The sequence below is a fragment of the Manacus candei genome, unplaced genomic scaffold, assembly GCF_025592945.1.
Source record: "Manacus candei isolate 608988 ecotype Guabito, Panama unplaced genomic scaffold, ASM2559294v1 h1tg000049l, whole genome shotgun sequence".
In the NCBI taxonomy this organism is placed as follows: Eukaryota; Metazoa; Chordata; class Aves; order Passeriformes; family Pipridae; genus Manacus; species Manacus candei.
In genome coordinates this window covers 20,548,468-20,570,634 of record NW_026138097.1, presented here as the reverse complement: position 1 = coordinate 20,570,634, position 22,167 = coordinate 20,548,468, and the positions used below count along the sequence as shown (strand labels likewise).

At 38.9% G+C, this 22,167-nt stretch overlaps 1 long non-coding RNA gene across 2 annotated transcripts; it reads right to left on the bottom strand.

Moving 5' to 3' along the window:
• Positions 1 to 3,160: 3,160 nt before the first annotated feature.
• Positions 3,161 to 20,507, bottom strand: LOC127476462 (uncharacterized). Of its 2 annotated transcripts, none has more exons than XR_007906625.1 (4): positions 20,340 to 20,507; positions 9,271 to 9,316; positions 6,377 to 6,448; positions 3,161 to 3,267 (listed from the first exon to the last, which is right to left on the bottom strand). It is a non-coding gene; the product is annotated as an uncharacterized LOC127476462 (long non-coding RNA). The 2 variants fall into 2 exon arrangements; XR_007906626.1 differs by lacking the exon at positions 3,161 to 3,267 and adding an exon at positions 6,096 to 6,189.
• Positions 20,508 to 22,167: the final 1,660 nt, after the last annotated feature.

Below are 22,167 nucleotides of genomic sequence, written 5' to 3'. Positions count from 1 at the left end.
AGCTTGTCAAGCCAGTCTCCATCATTTGTCACCAGTCCTAGTTAACCAAGATGACTGGAGCTTGGTAAATGTGACACCCATATACAGGAAGGGTTGGAAGGAGGATCCAGGTCTGTCAGCCTGATCTTGGTGCTGGGAAAGGTTATAGAACAGATCATCCTGGCCGTGATCACAGGGCACATATAGGACAACAAGGATATCAGGTTCAGCCAACATGGGTTTCAGAAGGAAGGTCCTGTTTGGCCAACCTGATCTCCTTTTATGACCAGCTGACTCACATAGTGGATGAAGTCTACCTGAACTTTAGTAAAACCTTTGACACAGTTTCCCACAGCATTCTGCTGGAGAAGCTGGCAGCTCATGGCTTAGACAGGTGTACTCTTTTGGGTTAAAAACTGGCTGGATAGCTGGGACCAGAGAGTGGTAATGAATGGAGTTACATCCATCTGGTGCCTGCTCACTAGTGGGATTCCCCAGGGCTCAGTACTGGGGACGGTCCTGTTTAATATCTTTATCAATTATCTGGATGAGGGGATTAAGGGCATCCTCAGTCATTTCACAGATGACACTGAGTTGGGTAGGAGTGTTGACCTGCTGGAGGGTAGGAAGGCTCTGCAGAGGAATCTGGACATACTGGATCGATGGGCCAAGGCCAGTGGTATGAGATTCAATAACTTGAAGAGTCAGGTCCCACACTGGGATTACAACCACCTCATGCAGCACTACAGGCTTGGGGAAGAGTGGCTGGAAAGTTACCTGGCAGAAAACAACCTGGGGGTGCTGGTCCACAGACAGCTGAACACGAGCCCAGGTGGCCAAGAATGCCAATGGTATCCTGGCTTGTATCAAAAATAGTGTGGCCTGCAGAACCAGGGCAGTGATCATCCCCCTGTACTCGGTATTAGTGAGGCTGCACTTTGAATCCTGTGTTCAGTTTTGGGCCTCTCACCATAAGAAGGACATTGAGGTGCTGGAGCATGTCCAGAGAAGGGTAACAGAGCTGGTGAAGGGTCTGGAGCACAAGTCTGATGAGAAGCAGCTGAGGGAGTTGGGGTTGTTTAGCCTGGAGAAAAGGAGGCTCAGGGGAGACCTCATCACTCTCTACAACTACCTGACGGGAGTTTGGAGCAAGATGAGATTTGGCTTCTTCTTCCAGGAAACTAGTGACAGGACAAGAGGAATGACCTCAAGCTGGACATCAGGAAGAATTTCTTCACTCAAAGGGTGGTTAAGCATTTGAATGGAGTGCCCAGGGAACTGGTGGAGTCGCCATCCCTGGAAGCACTCAAGAAACAACTTAGTGTTGCACTTAGTCCTATAGTTTACCTGACAAGATGGCATTCAGCCAAAGGCTGGACTCAATGACCTCGGAGGTCTTTTCCAAACTTAAAGATCCTGTGATTCTGTAACACATTTTTAACAATTATGAACTAATTAGATGTGGGTGGATATAGAAGTGATATTGAGATTTTTCAGAAAGTCTTGACAAAAATCTTGATTTTTCTACAGCCAAAAGTAAAACTCCTATGAACCTTTCTGAAAACAGGATTTTACCATCTCTCCCCTATCCTGACCATATTACAATTTTCAAAAAGTTATTTTAGTCTAATGGCTACATACAACCTGTCACAGGTATAAAATTTATTACAGCTGAAGAATCCTTTTGAATTCCTGTACACTATTTATAAAAACAGATAATATGTATGATAAACAAAGGTAACACGCAAGTTCCCCAGTGAAAGTTTATATTTCATCTAGGAATGCCTGAATACCAGTCTTTGGACTGCAAGGGTTTTTGTCTAGGAAATGCTTTTCTTGCCACTGTATCTCAGAAAACTGGGATTATACCTATGAACAATTATTACTCAAGGAAACTATGACACCAAATTAGTTAAAGTAAACAAATATATATACAAACCAACATCTTTAGCCAATGGTCTTCCAAATAATCTGCCTGGGCTTTAACAAAAACTCCTGCAAAACTGGGTAAGCAGCAGGATACTTTCATATACTAAGAACTTTTTTTTTTTTGTCACTCTTTCTGTCACAAATGTTTCCAAAGGCTGGAGTTCAAAGCAATCTCAACATTGTTCAATAAGACTTAGAAATTAAACAGTTACTGCGCTTTGCAGAGTCCTTTGATTGAGTTTTGCAGGTGGAAATTCTGGATTGGTGCCAAGCAGAGTCTGTGATTTCTAAATGTCAAAAATCAAACCAGTGTTATCTCAGACATTTTTTCCAGACAAAATGCACTTTTCCAGTTGCTGGAAATAGGATTTCTATTCCTAATCCTTTCTCTTTCTACATTTTTGCCTTGTAATACTACACAGTTTTCAGATTTTTCAGAAATGCTTCAGAATTAAGAGTTCTGCAATAGTACCTTCCCTTATGTTAGCTTCTGACCTAACTGAATAGTTAAAACCAAAATAAAGGAAAACTAACCTAACTTACTAGGTAACTAAGCAAGATAACTTGTTTAGCTGCAGTCATTGCTGTGTTATTACAGATAACACTACCAGTTCCCAATAGAATACTTGTAATTTGTCTTGGTATCTTTCCATCTTTCCTAAAGCCCCAGATTTCACAGTCAAGTGAAAACTTTCATTAGAAAGGAAGTGTTAAGAACAGAACATGTGTGAATTTTTTAAAAATACTTGAAGTAGTGTCAGGATTTTATGATGCTTGGCTTGTGCTTTTTGAAGCTTGAAGTTGGCAATACACACATTCATATTTCCATAACTTGTAGCAATATTGCTGTCCTCTTCCTGTCCTCAGCAAAACACTGAGACAAAAAAATACCTTTCCTGATGCCAACTTTATTATGAAAATCATTTTCTAGAAAGAACCACATGAAATGCAAACCTAATGCCTTGTCTTCCAGACTTGATGATTCTTAGGCTGTCTTCTTTTGGGGCCTGCCCTTCAGGAACTTCACCTGCACTTACCTACATCCAGCTCCAGTCTTCCATTTGTTGGTAATGATGCAGCTAGACCTTTAGACAACAGCATGACCCCTTCAATGCAGCCAGATACTAGAGACAAACACTGTCTAGCTTTTAAAACTACCTTTCCATAGGGCACACATTTTTCACTGCAACTGTTTTCTCAAAACCAAAATAAAATACATTTTTCTATCTACAATTTCTTCATATTTCATGTAATTTGTTAGAATAGAACATGGGTACAACATCTGGTGCAATTTAGTCCAAAACTTGCTAAGTAGCAGGGTGAAAAAGGCATCTCTCTAGAATCCAAGGAGGAGGAGCCCTGAAAAAAAGACACCTTAGTAAATGCTTTGTTAAGATGATGTCATCAATATTTGCAAGTTTGATATCTTCTGGACACACATAGGCATGCAAGAAAACAGTGTTCTGGCTTTAGAGTCTTTGGAATTTGGAGTAAAGGCTTTAAATATCATTAATGTAATTAAATTACACCACGAAAATGATACAATTAACTTTGCAATGCTTTTTACTAAATTTACACAATGATCCTGAAGTAATTGAGACCCACCTCATCCCTTTGCTATACTGTTTGCCGATGAGTAACAACATAGACAGCAAATCAGTATTTTTTTAACCTAAATGTTTAGACAGCAGGTGATAAAATTCAGCTTTTCAAGTGCTGTAAAAATTCAAATTCATCTTCATGAAATTCAGATCTACACATTCCAGGACAGAGAAAAAAATGCTGTTAATTGAAACTCACAACAATTCAACTTCATCTGACAAAAACATTTTATCTCGTTTTGCATTTCCATGCAGCATCATTCACCAGAGAGCCATGCTGCAGGACCCTGCCTCTTGAGATAGCATGGGACTCAAAACTGAAACAAATTCTCACACTGGCATAAAGGTGTATTTTGTACATACTAGCAAGATAATGCTTTGCACTGATTCCTTTTTGTACAGACTGTAGCTCTAAAGCATTATTCATAAAACCATGCATAATGGGAAAAGCAATCTACCTTGATGATGTGATAAGTAAGTAAATGCAGAGATAGAGTGAAAGTATGTCTTTGCTTGGTGATGTCAAAAAAAAGAAAAAAAAGGAAATATTTCAGCTTATTTGCCCCTGAAAGACAAATGATTTTAACTGTGCATATTCCTCCATAGTGTATATTCTACTATAGAGAAGCACAGTTTGAATAGCTTATGTTTTCAGGGCTACTCTAACATTCATTTTGCCTAGATTTCTGTGAATAATTCCAAAAACTGGACAGGCACAACTAAAAAGAGTAAGATGTTAGCAAGAGAAAAAGGGAAATGGGTAAAAGATGGTGCTTGCATTCCTTGGGTAAAATTTGATTTTTTACTTTCACCTTTCAGTGCCACATTCACATACCATGGCTGACTAAGAAGTTTCAAGGCAGAATACCTGGGACAGCCCCAAGATGAAAAGATGCTGAGGAAATTGATTTTCCATGCTTAATTCCTATCAAGTCTAATGAACAGAAATGATCTACTAGCCTTTTAGAAATGAGAAATGGGGAAATAAAAAAAACATTGCCAATGTCTGCTGAGCAGGGTTCATTTTCAACTAGCATGAATATCTGTCATTTAAACATACAAGAAGCTGCCAAGCTGACAATGCTTTTCAATTATAAGAAAAGCCATGTCTGAAGTTTCTCTTTTCCTGAAGGGTGACATCTGCTCTGTAACTTAAAGCATCTGCACCGTCTCTTTTGCAATGTAAGATATCCATTGTGTCAGTTAGAACAAGGCAGGCAGATGCTCCTTACACCTCCTGTTAACTTGTGCAACAGTCATGTTGCCAGAGTTAATTAAGACTGACTCTTTGCACACTTGACTTGTGCAGACATACACCATCTTCTCTTCTTTGTTTCTAGGTGGCTTCCTTTCAGATATCATGGGTCATTATTATTAAACACAGTTTACCACTGTTCTCATTTGAAATATGCAGTTTATAACAGACACTATAACCACTGCAACAGATAATATCTCTCTCTCTTTCGGGATAGGCCACCTCTTCTCTTGTAAAATGAGAAGTTGGCTTTGATTGTCTCTCCATGGAGATATGCACTAAGATACCCAGTAGAGGACCTTGTCTGAGTTCTGAGACAGAGCTACTGAATGCAGTTTCCACCATCACATTGCCCAAACTTCAAAAATTTCAGGGACAAAATCTGTCCTTTCTGCCTAGCCTAGATTCCCAAGAAAGTTCGAAGACCCCCTTTCTATTACAACTGGGCTCCACAGTCCTAGTAATATTTTGCCCCTTTTAGGCAGGGCTTCAAAGAAAATATAATATTGGGCTACTTCATGCCTTCACGATTTCTTTCTCTCAGGGAGTGGCATAGCACTCATACTCCTCCATCTGTCTGGTTGTCTCCTCCTCTACATACCCAGAGTTATATGATCAGCAGTAAGTGAAGGACACAGAATAACTAAGTTGCTCTTCTACATAATGGAGGAGTACATGTGTTTTTCTTCATAAATTGTGAAAGAGTCCTCACATTTGCTCACTGCTTGCATGCTGCCCTCATTAGCACATGACTGACATGAAACTCTCAGTACTTGCCACATTGGTACACAAGAAGTGGGGAAAAAAGGCTAATGGGGGTGTTTTACTGATTTGGCAACAGAAATCGCAAAGAAGTAAGCTCATATGGAAACCAAACTGTAGCCACTTACCTGCTTAATTTGTAATTTTAGTTCATTTCTCATTAGTAATTTTATGAAACCCTAACGAACAGGAAAATACAGAATGAGCTATTTTTCACTCCTTTTCCAGGAGAGAGGCAGGTCTCTGAATTATTCTCCTCATTAAGTAAAAACCCTTCCATTTGTTTGGCATGACAGTGACACAGGATCTCTCAACAGCTATTTCAAAGGCTGTTGCAAACTACAGAGTTTCCTGTGTGAGAAACAAGTCTATACCTCCACATTATTGGGAGTTATGTGGATAAATCTCCATTCAATGAGATGAGAGTATGCCTCATTCAGCATCAAGTTAATAGCCAACATTTTCCAAATTCACCATAGCAACAATTATATAATGGCAAAGGGGTGAGAACAGCCTGCTAAAGCAGACTGTTGGGATGGTAGATGAAGCAATCAACACCTCACACTTTACCTTTGTTGCATACAAAGCTTTGGTAGTGGTCAGTGCAAAATCAGCAAGGTAAAAGACAAGAAGATGTGGTGTTCGATGGTGTCCTCTACCTACCTATGAGAAATACACAGCACGTTCTTGCAACTCTCATGAGCCCTACAGCTGCTCTCCAGGTGAAACATTGAGCATTTCAACATCCCAACTGGAAATAATACTGCAGTCGGAGATCAATGAATTGTGGAGTCACACATATTCTTAAGATGTAAAATAGGGAATCAAGAAAAAGAAAATATTTTATTACCTCCAAAATTCCAAAACCATTCAGAAACCTATGTAACACATCTCATAGTAAACTGTTGCTATAAAGTAGAATCTGTGAAGATAATAAACCAAAAAATTATATTGCCTTACAAATGAAAACAAAGCTAAGGAAAAGTTGATTTCATAATGAAGTGCAGTATGGTAGTACACAGTGTGAGCTGGCCAACATCTAGCCCTCTATGCTATATCTCAGAAGATGGCATGCTTCGTTACATTCAGCTGCATGCTCCATTTTGCACAGTGTACATCTGTCTCTGAGGTTTTGTTCTCTCACATGGACATAATTATGGAACCCTGTTTACATCACTTCGACAAAATGAATATAAAATCTGGAAGAAATTCTAGGACACAAGCCCATACACTTAAATGGTACCAGGCTGCCACGTTAACTGCTTAGACCTCAGAATATTCTCTCTGTTTTACCCCCAACCACCCTCCTCCACTCCAAAAAAATTATAAAATTGTATCCTTTCAGAACAACTAAGACCAGCGAAAGAAGATAACATTAAGTAAAAATAAGAGTGATAAAACTGTGACATAAACTAATACATAATGTCAAGTCACTGAACAGATCAAGTAATTTCCTTTACAGCGGTATAAGAACCCTTACCATGTTCAACAAACTGGGAAAACAGGCAACAATATGATGACCAAAACAAATCTCTAAAAATTAAAGGTAGAGCATGGGAGAGGGTGGGCAGAAGAAATGCAGAGTTGTAGAGCAAACTAAGTACAACTGTAATCAGGTCTAAGCAGGTAAGTGAAATACCTTAGTAACATGTGAAACAGTTAGAAGCGGAAAAACTTGAGATTTTTGCTTCTTGGCAATTATTTTATATAGTACTTATATCATTCCACATTCAATTTACACCGAATTCCACTGACCTAGCATACAATCAAGACAGCACAATAGCTACTTTATGGGCTGTGATAACAAAGTCGATATTAGCTGCTTACACTTGTTCATCTGTAACTATTCAATAGAACATCATGTCTTGAATCGTATGTGGCTTTAAATACTTTTTAAAATTTGTGAGTATGCACACTAAGCTAGCACCCAACATGCACTTATTCTATTGACAGAAATAAAAGATGTCCTTGGGTATTCTTAACAAAAGAAGTATGAAGGATTCATTATAAAAATAATTCCTAGTTACCCTCTCAGTCACAGAAACTAGACAAAAAATTCAGAAGTCAAACTGAAGCAGGATAGTTTTTTGGTTTTTTAAAGGTATCTATGCCTTTTACATCTCATGAATAATTACAAATGTAATTACAATTTTCACCTTTTGTGTTTTCAACTCAAGTATGAGCAATATGTGATGATGGGTCAAATTCAGTGTTTGGGCTTTTTTTTACTTCATCTCTAAATTTATATGGTTCCTCTTTGTATTACTCGGTGACAGCACGATGGTGGAGAGAAGATTAGAAATTATGCTCTTCACAAATATCTGACACATTTTGTATGGTTTTGTTTAAACTATCTTAATCTCATAGAAGCAGGTGGTACATGTGTCCTATTGTCAATATGACTATATTAACAACAGGTAAATTTGGCTTTTTTAGAGAGAATTAAAAATCTCTACAATACTAATACATACAAATCTTATCCTTCTTGCAACACTTGTGAAATTTCATCATACTCTTCTCAAAAAGTACCCTAAGACTTTCAGGAAAAGGGGGAAAAAACCTCACATGCACTCGGAGGAGCAGAGCTGAGTTAATAGCTTGCTTTTTCCAGCCTGAGCCTTTCTAAGCACTCCTTTGAACTGATGCCCTTTCAGATTCAAATAGTATGACTAATAATTGCCATATATGTCTCAGAATCTGCTATGCCCATTAAGCTATAGTTAGTTTTTCCTCCACCTCTTACTACATCAAACACAGCAGTCACCTTTTTTTAGTGATCTCTCACTTTACAGACATACCTATTTGCCTTATCTTTCATTCCTTATGTAGCCTTTAACTGACTTACAGTAAGCAACCCAGTAGTGTGGCGGTTAGTGCACAGAATGATGTTTGCTCCTCTGTTCATTTAAGCCTACTGAGTCTTGTATTAGAAAGATAATTAAGAATCTCACCCTTTTTGTTTATTCAAGCCCTTGAAAATCCCATCTTCCTTTGACTTTAATCTGGTAAACCTTTGATGTTAGTTGTTAACCTGCTTGTATTTATCAACAACTCAAAATTCGTATTAACATAGAGAAGCAACAAGCCTCTACTTAGTCTGTGCACGTGCTGGTGGGGAGGGGGACAGTGGTGGAAAGGGAAGCTTGATTGAACCAATTTCCACTAACAAATCCTTTACACTTGAAGGATTTTGTCTTACCACAGGGTATTTGGGCAAGTTACTGCCTAAGAAGTGTGTTGTAAACGTGGAGGTGTTTATAGACCAGGAAATATTTACTTGCTAGGAGAGGCACAGATAAAAAGATACAGTTTCAAGGAAAATGCAGATGCTGCTTACTTTAGAATTCTCTGTTTCTTAAAGTTTTTATATTTATAGACATTCCCTTGGTGAGGTCATTTTTAAGTACCTTTTTTTCCCACAGGTGTTTTTACAAGTCACAGAGGCACCCCAATAACATGGCACATCCTTGTCCCGTTTAGTCTGGCTGATTTCAACGTCCTCACTTACACCAAAAGCGGTAGCTCATTTCCTCTGCTGTACCAGTGGTTTGGGGTCTAAGTCTCCTACAGGACACACATGTGACCTCAGCAGTGGTTCCCCCCCCAAAAAAAAACCCCAGCCATTCACTGCAGCCCGCAGGGTTCTCCTTCTGGTGAGACAGTGCAAGGACTTCTCTGTGGGCTGAGACCTGGACCACCAAGTATTTCAGATAAATGAAACTAATATGGTGTCTTTGACATTACCTGCAGCGTGCCCCACATTTCACATGAAGCTGTCATGGGCAAATTTCTAGAACAAAAAAGGAAAAAAAGAGTGTTCTTCGGAATGCTCAGTGGTGTTCCACAAATCAGTTCAAAATGCTGGTGTCAGACATCCACAAAGTTTGTACTGATGACCTGGCTATTTATAGTCAGAGGAAAAGCAGCAGCACATTTCCTCTGCTTTCCACTCCAGCACTTACACCCGTTAAGGCCTCATTTAGGACCTTATCCAGACTACAGCCATTGATCCCTTGCTGTCAAATCACCTGGGGCAAAGTGCAAGTACAGAGTAGGATGCAACTGTGGAGCTCAACTTTGCTTAAATTGCCTGGTGCCTTGTTGGCATTCAGAGTTCACGTTGCTACAACCAAGGTGGGCCACCAAGAATAAAAGCCACCAAGGGTCTGGTTGTATAGCGAACAAGATTAATATGGTTTGTGGCTCCTTCCTTTGACATTTACCAAATCCTTTTACTGTGTAGAATAAAGTTATCCCTGAGAGAAAACCAAAGTCAATTCACACTTGCCCCACATAAAGTCAGCAGCCTGTGAAAAGTTTCATAGATACCACAACATCTGGCTAAAGGTCCAAATAATAGGACCCAAAAATCCCTGTAAAGTATGAACAAAGGGTGTCTCTGCTGGACCCAAGGGAACCACATGTAAATATATGTTTATTATTATTTAGTTTACTTTTACAAAAGTCAAGAAAGGTGCATTGGGTGAAAAGGAAATGCTAATTGCAGCGCTCTCAAAAAGTCCTTCTCAAGGTTCCAAAAAAAGGAGCTAGATTCTCTTCTCAGGTTCAAAGCACTCTCGCTGTGCTGGACTGACAGAGCAGCACAGTTTGAAGTTGAAAAGAGGGAAAGCGTGGCTGCTGCTCTTTGAAGAGTGGAATAAGAAAGAGTAGCATTTAAGAAGCTTTTAGAAAAACACACCTTTTTCGGGGGAAAAAATATGTATATTTTAAAATGGCAGAAGTTTAATGAAAAGTGAGGAAAACCTCATTTTATGAAACTTTGTTTTGGCGATCCATTTTCTATGAATAACACCTTTTTCTCCCTCATTATTTCTCCCATCCAGGAAACAGGTTCTGTGGCAGGGCTGATAAAAGAGTCAAACACCTGTATTGATGGATTTGTTTTTAAGCATTGTACATACTTGGCAATGATAAATTATCACTTTACACATACATGCATATATAGGATGTGTATATGTGATTGTAGAAATGTATATATTCACTTACACCATATAGATATACACACCCTACACATCCAACTTGAGAGACCATAATATGCATAAATATATACATGTGAGTAGAACAAATTCAGACCTTGGCAGTAGAGCATGTATTTAACCTCATTATGCAAATAAACCCACCAATTTAATCCTGGACAGCAGCAAACAGCCATAATTTCTTTTCAGTGGTCAAAGCTTTACCTTAGATTTACCTGTAAAATTTTCTTCCTAGTCAAAACAGCACAAAAGAAATCTGGTCCCATATATTCCCTTATACCCCTGAAAAGGGGAACATCTCTCATAGTCACAAACATAAAGTGAAATTGCCTCTGAGATTTTAGATATTTGTCAACCAAAAAAAAAAATAGTAATTGTTTAGTGTTGATTACTACAGCCATTAAATATTATTGCTGAACCAAACACTATTTTTTTTTGTCGAGTATTTTTTGAACATTAAGGACATTACTGAGGATGGTCGGCATCATGTCAGACCAAAAATCCAGCCAGCCCAGTACCTTGTCTCTCACAGTGGTAAAAAAAAAAAACAAAAGCAAAAAAAACCAAAAAAACTCACAACACACAGCAAACCCCAAACCCACAAACAAAAACAAAAAAATAACAGTAGAGCAGGTACATATTTATTTTGGTTTATTCTTTACCATGATACCATTTGTTTTAGAGTCCCTTCCATTCATGAGTCCCAAGAACACAACCTGTATTGTCCTCATCTGATATTACTTTATGCTGTTTTATACAGATTCAAATCCACAGAGACCAGAAAAGGCTGTACAGAGTTTAATAAGCAGTTCTTAAAAGGGTGGGAGCTAAAATTATCTCTGGACAAGAATCCCTGCTTTAGAGTAGGACAGTGCCTTCTGCCAAGCAGGAAGAAACAGATGGGGGCTGAGAACTTCAGATGCCTTCCCCTATGACAGGGTCTGCACCCAAAAGGCAGCAGTTGCAAAGCAACACAGACCATGAGAAAAAAAAAAGCCCAAGATAAGGGAGCATATATATGATCCCGCCTCTTTGCACTTTTGGTTATCAGCCACTAGAACTGAGCCAGTATGGAAGGAAAAGTACCCTGCTGATGATTCTGACCTAAAGCTGATTACTCTTCCCTACAGGCTAGGATAAGATTAGGAAGCAGATCCAAGTTCCCCAGTTTTGTCTCCTTTGTATTCCCAGGAGCATGTGATTAGACAAATACCCCTTAATCAGGGGTCAGATTTACTGCTAGATCCCATAACAATATGAGAACAGGGGAGAAAAACATGAGACAGAGGAGTTAAGAGTTCTGGATCTCCCTCTCCCCTGCTGTGTGTTTTTGGTTTGTGCCCTGCCACTCCATACCCAAAAACTGCTGCTTGCTAGGGCTATTCCCAGCCCTGGCTATTTTTACACCTCTGAGTCCCATCTTGTATTAATCACTCAAGGTATTTCTCAGCCCCCACAGTCAAAACATATAAGCTGACATATTCTGAAAACACACTGTCATTGTTTTACCAGATATGACTCCCACACTGAAGTTGCCAGAGTAGATGAGATCAATGGTCAACACATACTTCTATCCCAACTCAGAGAGTAAACAGGTCTAAGTGATTCCAAAGAAAGGATAAAAGGCCTTCACTGGACAGTTAGGCAGAGCTATCCCCCACTGTGGGCCAATTTCAGGCCCATTTCAGGCAGTCACTGTTTGGTTTATGCCCTTGGAGCATACATACTAACCTCCCCTATGAATTTTTATCCCAACTAGCAAAACTACCGGTAATTTTATTTGTAACATGCAAAGCTGAATCCTCTATACTAAATTCACTATCTCAGCTGTAAAGCCCTTCAGACTTTTTTTGGTGCAGAGAACGTACTTCCTTTTAGGTATGAATGGGACAGCACCGTCCCATTCATACCTAAGCACACACTACTTGGAAAGACAATGTCAAATCTAGTAACAATATATTTTACACTGTCATTTAAAACATCAAATTTGCTTAAGAAAATTTCCCTTCTTATTACATGCACTACACCACTGTACAACTTTCTGGTGAACTAGCCTCTCTATTTGAAAAAAAAGAGAAAAACAGAATGCAGGAAAATCCCAAGTGGCTTCACATGGGATCCACTCAAGAAACAGAGGGGATCACACAAATAATCTAAGATTTCTGAGTAGCCATCTTCTATATTTAATAAGGTATGACGAGAACAATGTGCCATAATAGGACCGTTGCATTTGGATCACACTGAACTGGATAAGAGTACCACTATGTCTATCTTATTTTTTTCAAGTTATATTATTTTCAGTATATGTAGTTGTGATACTCACTCTACTACCGAATTTATTAGCAGATAATATCCCATGTAAACTCATTAGCATTATTTATGTTCAGAACTTCAAGAAGTACTAGCAATGACAGACAATAGATTTGATCTTCAGTGTAATTATTAGGTTTCCTCAACAAAAGAAACATAATGTGCACAGTCAAAAAGAGAATTCTGCAGTTAAAGCACTTTTCCATCCTTCCCCATAAAAAGCACTGAAAATAATGGAAGTTCATAGACTTACATAGAAATAGTTTGGACTTCAAAAAGTCATCTAGTTCATATCTCCTCTCAAGGTAAGATGAATATACATAATTTAAGGCACTTAATCTACCCCTTCATTCCTGCAGTGTTGTCCCTTATTATAGCTGCATTTTATGTACATTATACCTTACATAGACTAAGTCACTAGATAACTACAGTTTATCATACATCTCTATTAAAACTAATAATTTTGAGAGTGAGAGCATCTGTTCACCCAATCGTCCTTCTAGTGGAAACTTCTTTTTAAACCTAATATAATTGTTCACATTCCTGGTCTTTATCTTGCCAACATACAGTTTACAGAACTTAAATGTCTCAGCACAGTTGATGCAAATTTACACAGCAGCTTTATGTGCATTTCTTCAACTCTTGTATGTTGCTCTTTACTTATACCCTGGCCTTTGGAAATGGCAGGTCAGTCTAGTAGCTCTCACCAAGCAACAGCACTGGGGTGCTGGTAAATGGAAATAAATTGTTCAAGAACAAAGCTCAAAGAAAACTATAGATAGGGCTTATATATATATATATATATGTATATGTGTGTGTGTGCACGTGTGTGTATAATTTAAAAAAAAAACCAAACAAACAGACTATACTTGCAAAGTCTATGCTCTGCATCCACTGCATTCCTTTCCAGTTCTGCAGTTCCAGCCAAACAAGAGATCAGGTTAGGTTATTTCCCACAGAAGCATGATTCATTCCTCCTAGGAGCCATAAGGTTAAACCCCATAAAATGTAAATCCCGTTTCAGGTTTCTCTTGAGACTGCTTTTGTTCCATTCAGGTATGTGTTCTGCCTCATCACAACTGAAATCAGTTGTATTAAAACTAAACAAAGACATTCCTGAGGAATCCAAGTGAAGTGTGACTAAATTATTGTCTCCTGTACTTCTCAAGCACTGTTAAAAATGAGACTTCTTTAGTTATTCTAGGGACAAAAAAATCTTGTCCCAACATGGGGTGTTAGATCCTATATTGGTTTTAACAGACTCCTTATAAAGTTTCTCTTTTGTACTTCCCAGCATGCAGTTTGGTTTAGTAGAATTCATTGTAGTGGTTATTTGTCCTAAGGACAATCAAAAGTCCTGATGACATGACTAAGAGCCTATTTGAAGGAATGGGTTTGAACCATGGGGCATTTTGGATTGAAAAGAAAAAGAAAATGGCCAAACCTTTGAATCAAGAATTTAAATGATCAACATCCAAACTAGAATTGCACCAATGCCCCTCAGGGATGAACCTTAATATATATAAGGATCCTCAGTCCTGCTACTGACATTATGTTACACTGAGTAGTTCCTTTCCTCAACCCAAGAAAGCCCCAGCACAACGTACATGAAATATAACACTGATTAGGGACCAGGAACATCATCACAAATTCCAGAGATTAGCTTCTGCAGATCAGACTCTTAGATGGCTGGGGGAAAACACTTTATCAACCACTAGAAAACATATGCAGCTTTAATTCCACTGTTTCATGTTGGACTTCTGTTTCTTTTGGCATGTGTTTGCAATATCAAATGCCACAATACTGATGAACACTCAAAGACCATATGATATCACTAACAAAGTGCAAACTCGACAAATCCCAAGATGTCTAGCAATGGAGTTCAGACTCTATGTCTTTGTAAACCCATACCCCCTGGTTTCTTGGTTCAATAGAATGCTGATCGAGAAAAATACATGTCACTGGAATTTGAAAGTCTGCTGTGGAGTTCCTCCCATCCCTCCATCACTTTCTACGTGTTGATGCTGAAATGTAGTAAACAGGCATTCGTAGAGATCATATTCATCTTTAAAAGTGAGCAACTGCTGGCTTTGTAAAGCCATGCTGACATTTTGCCACCTTGCTCTGCTGCCAATAAAATTTGGTAATTTAATGAAGTGGAGATCTAACAAATGTGCAAACCTTGGTGGATTATCAGCATCAAGGTTTGCATTACAGTGTGTGAAAAAAGGATTAAAGAAGTACTTTTTAGTTATAATAAACCCTGAGCATTGGATTAAAGCGCAATGGAGCTGGCAAGAAGGATACAATATCTATAGAATTTAATGGTAACGTAGCTCTATCAGGCCCTACAGCTTTACTTTCAATACAGCATTTTCCTCTTAATCCCTTGTTTGCCAGCAGTAATGTTGTTGGATTACAGTGACCACCAGGCTGTGGCTATTTACATAAAAATTAGGCAAATGTCTTTAATAAGGACAAAATTACATAGCTGTTGGATATTAAAAAGGTTTTATAACTTTGAACCTTGCTGCTTCTGTGATTTTCTGCTAAGTTTAAAAGATCAGAACTCCTCCCTTTCCCTCACAGAAGCCAGCAAAAACTTCCAGCCATTATCTGCCACAAGAAATTCACATTGAAAGCTGAGGGGCTCAGTAAGCATGTCTGAACCAAGCTAACATTTTGTTGGTCATAAAACAGAGAGCAGATTCTCAATTGATTTAAATTGCCAGCCCTACCCTAACTTCAAAGTACTAATTTTGGTTTATGTTCTCTGTGCCACAGGAATAACTGACAGGAAGGGACAGGCTGAAATAGCAAAAAAAAAAAAAGATCCATATCCACTAAATATTTTTCTCTACTTGATTTCAGCAGTCCTGCCCTGAATATCTATCCACTCGCTCAAAATGATTTCCCCTGTTCCTTCATAATTTTCTGAAGCAAGAGATTTAAAAAACTTCACCTGGCACCATGGGGCTGGGGCTGAGAGACTAAATACAGTCCTCAACAGCAGCAACCCAGATTCAAGAAATGAGGAGCTTGTACTGGAGATGTAAGCAAAGGTAGGCCCATTACAGATGGGTAGCCCCAGCATATCTGTTCTTCACCAGGAGCTGAAAGCTAGGGAAGCACATGAACTTGCAAGAGTGGGGAAAGGAGGCTAGGAAAGATAAAAGGGCAGCTCTAGCCACTTATATAATCAGAAGGCATACAGAGGAAGAAGTATCTATTAGGATCACTAAGAAATAACATCTGCGCTTAAAGGTTTTGTTTTATATCACCTGAGCAGCAAAGAGAAAGGATGCTCAGTTTGGCCAGCTTTAATTCACCCACAGCATGAGCTTGTCAGGTTGCTGCGGAAGCAACAGGCAAATGAAGAGCTCAGGACAACAGGGTGCACATCACTACTGCCAGCCAAGGAAAGCAGAGAAAGATATCAGGGTATGATATCCTTTCCTGCTCCTCTGCAACTTTCTTTAAGTTCTGCTTGTGGGAGGCAGGTGGTGACCCAGCCTGTGGTTTTGGAAGGAGGAATGGATGGATTTGTAGAAACACACTTCACTATTCTTCTGTACAGAGTAAGAGCAGTCATATGGGAACATAATAAGGAGAGCACTTTATGAAATGTGTGTCCATTCAGCAGATGACAGAACTAAAATGACATCTTCCACAGCATTTGAGAGGGAAGCCTTCCTCCCTGATCTCCACCTCACCCCACGGCCACCATTTGGTAGATTGTTTTTACATTGACCAGCTTATTTGACAAATACAACCAGAGCATATCCCTTAAAAAGAGACTTAATTTATATTAGGGTTCTTTCTTTAATATGGGTGCTACATAGAAAGCCCCATTTTCTTTTCCTTAAAAATCAACTTTAAGCTAAATAGTATTTTTAAAATATAATACGCGGCTCCTGTCTTGCATTTTCCAATTCATCACATTTGACTGATTAGAATACCTAATGCATATATTGAAAATGAACAAACAAAAAAACACTGGAACCAAGACATCAATAATTCTAACTTTGTTTCTTACTAAACATGGGCTTGTATGTTGGTTATATTGAATAGTTGTGGTTTATTTGAAGAAGGCCATTTGCTTAACTGCAAATTATCTGATTATTCCAGCAACTTAAGAAAACGATTTTCTAAATAAAGCTTATTTCCATTCTTTCATTATGGAAAATAGATAATAAAAACATTACTGAAGAGTTCTGTCCTAGCTTTTTTTCTAATTTGCTTCATTTTTCTTGTAGCTGCTTTTTCTGGCCCTTACTGCACTATGAATATAGGGGGGAATAAAAGTGATTATTTTATTTTTTTCTCTCCCCCCCAAAAAATGCCTCTAATAAGATGACTATTCCCTTGTGCCTGAGAATGTAACTTCTTTCCTCCAGGACCTGTTGTGAGTAGGAGTTCTTTGTATTCTCCTTAAGAGGTAGGATAGTTTTTCTGCTGAAAAGACATGGTTTGCTTCCTCGCTTCAAGCCTGGCTAGTTACTATTGCTAGTGGGCAGTAAAACTAAGACTGTTTCTCTATAATTCACCTCAGTCCTCCAACACCTCTACTCTGGACCATTGTGAAAGTCAGAAAAAAGAAAGCAAAGTGTTTTCATGAAAAAAAGATACCCATAAATCCTATGGAGCACAACCTATAATACTCCATTACATATCCTCAACATATCCTGTTATAACCATCTTCACCCGTCCTGTTAAAACATTTGTAGCTCTAAAAGTGCGATCTAGAAAAGGGAATGGCTAAAGGAGAAATGACATGCAAAAAAAAAATATTTTCATAAATTAAACAGAAATTTAACTTTATAGTCTTTTTCATTTCTGTGTGTCACCCTATCCTGCTCCTTACTGCACTGATTATGCTACAGCTTATAAAGTAGCTGCTTAATACTTCATGCTAATTTCATACTGACTTTACCCCCATCAGCCTTTAGCCGATGTAGACTTTACCAGGACACATTTTAATTACGTTCTCTCTAAGGAAAAGACAGTTATTTTTCAGTTGTACAGATAGAGATTTTCATAATGAGAAGAAATTCCTTAGACACATTTCCTCAAAATTGCCCTTTACTAACCTCAAAAAAAACAAAGCAACAAACCTCTGTCCTTCCCTAAGCACTCCTCATCCTTCCCAGTCCGACATCAGGGTGCTCCATAGATCCTCTTCACCAGAGTTGGCTCAGTTGCCCAGGGCTGAATCCAAGAGGGTGTGTGGCTGTGCAAGCTCACAAACAGCTTAAGGAAGCAGTCGTGCACTATGTACCCTTTCTTAATTTGTGCATACTTATTATTTTAATCAATATCTTGGTAATTAAAATCCTGCATGATCAATTTTCTGGCCTTCCTACAGGCCTCTCTAATTTTAAAAAACATTTCCCAGTCCCCTAATTCTACACTGCTGTTGGCTGTTCCAAGAATCACCAAGCTCCCTCCTCTGCTTTCAAATTCTACAGAGACTGTCCTTGGCCATGTCAGCTAATATATTTTCTAAGACTTTTCATTACAAATTTAATAATATCATCCACCGATATTGTCAAGCCTCTGCTTGATTCTGCTTACTCTTCACTAAATGCAGTATTAAGCCCCCACTCATTTTCTTTACCCAGTTTTACCTCTGTTATTACACTAATAATACAACCATTATCTCTGAAGTGATTCTACCTACAGTCAATAGCCTTAAGCTCAAACCCTACTTCCTACAAAGCCTATGGGGCAACACCATTTTAAGAACACAAGATAGGCAAATAGTCCTTACTCTTGAGGACACATTCATACCTTAATATAGTGCCACAACCACAGTGATCATTACAGAGTAATTCATTTTAATTCTAAAGGCTCTACATCTAATAATCAGAAACCATTAAATGTGTCTAAAAAAGTAAAGTGGAGAACCACACACAAAATGACTTCAAGTTTCTAGCTGGAGAACATAAGCAGCCCAAAGAGGACAAGCAGCTCTTTAATAATCCAAGTATTTGAACCAAGTACTGATACAAGGGTGAAATCTTAAATTTATCCTATTACAGCAACTATAAAAGCAGAAAGATTCCAAGATTTAGATTTCTATTTTCCTAAACTGGATGGATTTGTTAGTTTTTGCTTCTGTTTCTTCAGGGGTTTGGGGGGGGGGGGTGGTTGAGGTGGTGGGTTTTTGGGGGGTTGGGGAGGTGGGTCTTTTTTTAATCTGAGAGCTGTACAGGGCAAAGAAATATTTCACAGTATGTTTTTGTACAGGGCCTCATGCAATAGCTTTCTCTAGGTGCCAAAGAAATATATCATTAATAAGCAAACCATAATTTCAGGCTTTTTCTTCTGAATTTATCACAACTGCAACAACTGATACCATTCAACACCAGTAAACAAAAATGTATATTTCCCTTTTTCTCATTTTTTAAGCAAAGAGTCTGAACTTCCTTTCAAATATCTCTGTTTTGTTTTTTTTTTTAATTATATTATTGACATCAATATGCAACGTTGCAGAAGAACTCTTCCTACTTATCCTGATAGACCAAAAGTTACATTTTCAGGATGCCCTTGTTCAGAGCTTCTGATCCTGATCTGATTGAAGTCAAATGAAAAAACCCTCTCTGAATCCAGTGATCCAGGACCAAGTCTTAACCATTCTCCCAAAGATTCAGGCAGTATTTCCCCTCCCCCACCAGAGCTCTTGCACTTGGGAAGTTAGAGTCTCTGCTGGTGAAAATTAACCAGCTCAGTTGTATGGACAGATGTGGACCAATTCACACTATCTGAAGATTGAGACTGAAGGCACTGTCATCCCTTCATAAAAAACAAAACAAAACAAACAACGAAAAAAATAAAGAAAAAAAACACTAAAATAAAAGAAAGAGAAAGAAAAGTCAGTAGCAAAAAGAAAAGATCATTCACTACTTAATTAAGTGACCACATTGCTAATCAGATTTTCCCATGAAGATGCTTCAATTCCCCTCTGCACACTATAGGGGAAAAGCTAGCAGCTGTAGTATGGGCTGTTGAGATTTTTCAAATGTCCCTCTGAGAATTAGAGCTGCAGGATGATTTCTGCCAATTAATTCAATAGGCCAACAATTTTCAGCACTGTTTGTATGTTAGCTAGGTCTGCATTAAGAAATATGAAATGGCCACAGGGCCTACATCTGTTTCCCTAAATAACCAGCAAAGCACAATTATCATAAATTTTTTATTAAAACCACAGACCACTGTATTATTTTCACCCATGGATGTTCCTTATGAACACAGTTGAGAAGTCCTTTCACCACCAACACATAGATTTAAGACACCTGTGCTGAGCACTGCACAAGCAGACTAACACACAAAACATCACATTTCCCAACCAGTGCATAACACACATTTCACTCATTGATTAATGCACCTTCCCCTGATTTTCATTTCCCCTCATTGTAATAAAGAATAAGATCATGCAGCAAAGCTTCCTTCCCTTATGAAAATTTCCTACTGACACTTGTATCCTCTCCTGAATTCTACTCATACCAGTTCTTCCTTCGCTCTTCAACCTCTAAGCTCAAACAGCAGCTCAGGCACTTCTTGCTTGAACCTGAACACACCCCACAAATGAAACTCTTGGCTGATCTTCCTGTCCACCATACCTACTTAGCTTTCAGCTGTCACCGTAGCCAAGTAAATCACAGAATTGTTGGAATTAGATGATCTTCAAGGTTCCTTCCAACCCAAACAATTCTATGGTTCTATGATGTCAGAGGCAGGGACACCTTTCACTAAACCAGGTTGCTCAAAGCTCCATCCCACCTGGCTTTGAACACTTCCAGGGATGGGGTACCCACCACTTCTCTGAACAACCTGTCCCAGTGTCTCGCTGCCCTCAAAGCACAGAATTTCTTCCCGATATCTAACCTAAACCTACTTTTTTGCAGTTTAAACCATTCCCACTCGTCCTATCACTATATACTCTTGTAAAAAGTCCCTCTCCAGCTTTTTTTATGGCCCTCCTCTGGACTTGCTCCAACAGGTCCATGTTCTTCATATGTTGGGGGCCCTGGAATTGGATGCAGTATTCCGGGTGGGGTTCCACAAGAGTAGAGTAGAGGGGCAGAATCCCCTCCCTCTACCTGCTGGCCATCCTTCTTTGGACTGGCTTTCTGATATGGCACATTGGTGGGCCATGTCAAGTTTTTCCTCCAACACCCCCAAGTACTCCTTCTCAGTTCCCAGAATAACAGCCTATATAACTGATGCTGGATCACCCACAGAGCTGGCCTCCACTCTTGTTGCACAGGGCCCCTTTTCCCACACACCTGGCTATGATATATGGCAGCACTGAGTGCTGGGGCCAGCTAGCAGAGTAGAAATTTAACCCAGCAACTATGAGCAGCCATAGAGAGCCTTCTGTCTGTTTACCTCGTAGTAGCATTTTGTGAAGTACACGTGCCAAGCAGCACTCTCATTCCTGAATTCAGCTGTAAGAGGTGAACAGTAGACTAAGGGAAATAACTGATCCTTTGCAAACTTCATTCTTTCCAATTCACCATTGCTGGCTCATCTCCGTAGTTCACTGTGGGGTTAAGGTAGCACTTAGAAGCAAGTTACACATTTTCAATGTGAAGCGTGAAAGACAAACAGCTACTTCTGACATGGTGAAAAGTGGCCTGGAAGACTCACACTAATACAAGGGGACAGAAACAAAGGGTGGAAAGGCATCTCAGACCATCTTCCTGTCTAGATCCACACACAAAGATGAGATCAATATAGCATGTTTTTTTAATCTATCGCATATTTATTGCTGCACATACTTCTAGTCCCAGCATGTCAAAAACTCTTCTAATAAACAGATCACTTTTACTGAAGTAGCCTTTCCTACATCTACACAGCACAATTCAGGGTGTGCTATCCTACTTTACAAATCAAATTATTTTATTTCACCCACAGAAGGAAAAAACGAACAAAAAACACATGGTGGTTGTTCACCATATTAAGGTATCATCATATTTCTTCTCTTCAGCAGCTTCTAGTGTGGAGGGGTGAGGGGCACATTTGCTTGGACAAATCCCTCAAGTAGAATATTGCTTTGGCCTGCTCATTTCTCTCATGACTAGAGGTGGCTGGTGCCATCAGCATTACATTATTAACAGGAGCATTGCTTCAGCATTAAAAGGAAAAGGGGTTTTATGAGAACGTCATAATATTTCACAAGAGAAAGAACAACCAAGCTTTTAATGCCCATCAAAACCCACTTGTTTTTCTGATCTCTTTCTTTTTTAGTTGGCAATAAGTATTTGCAGTCAAGTTCAGAGAGGTTATATTTTTATCTCGGTTTTAAAAATATATTAAAAAAGAGTCAAAA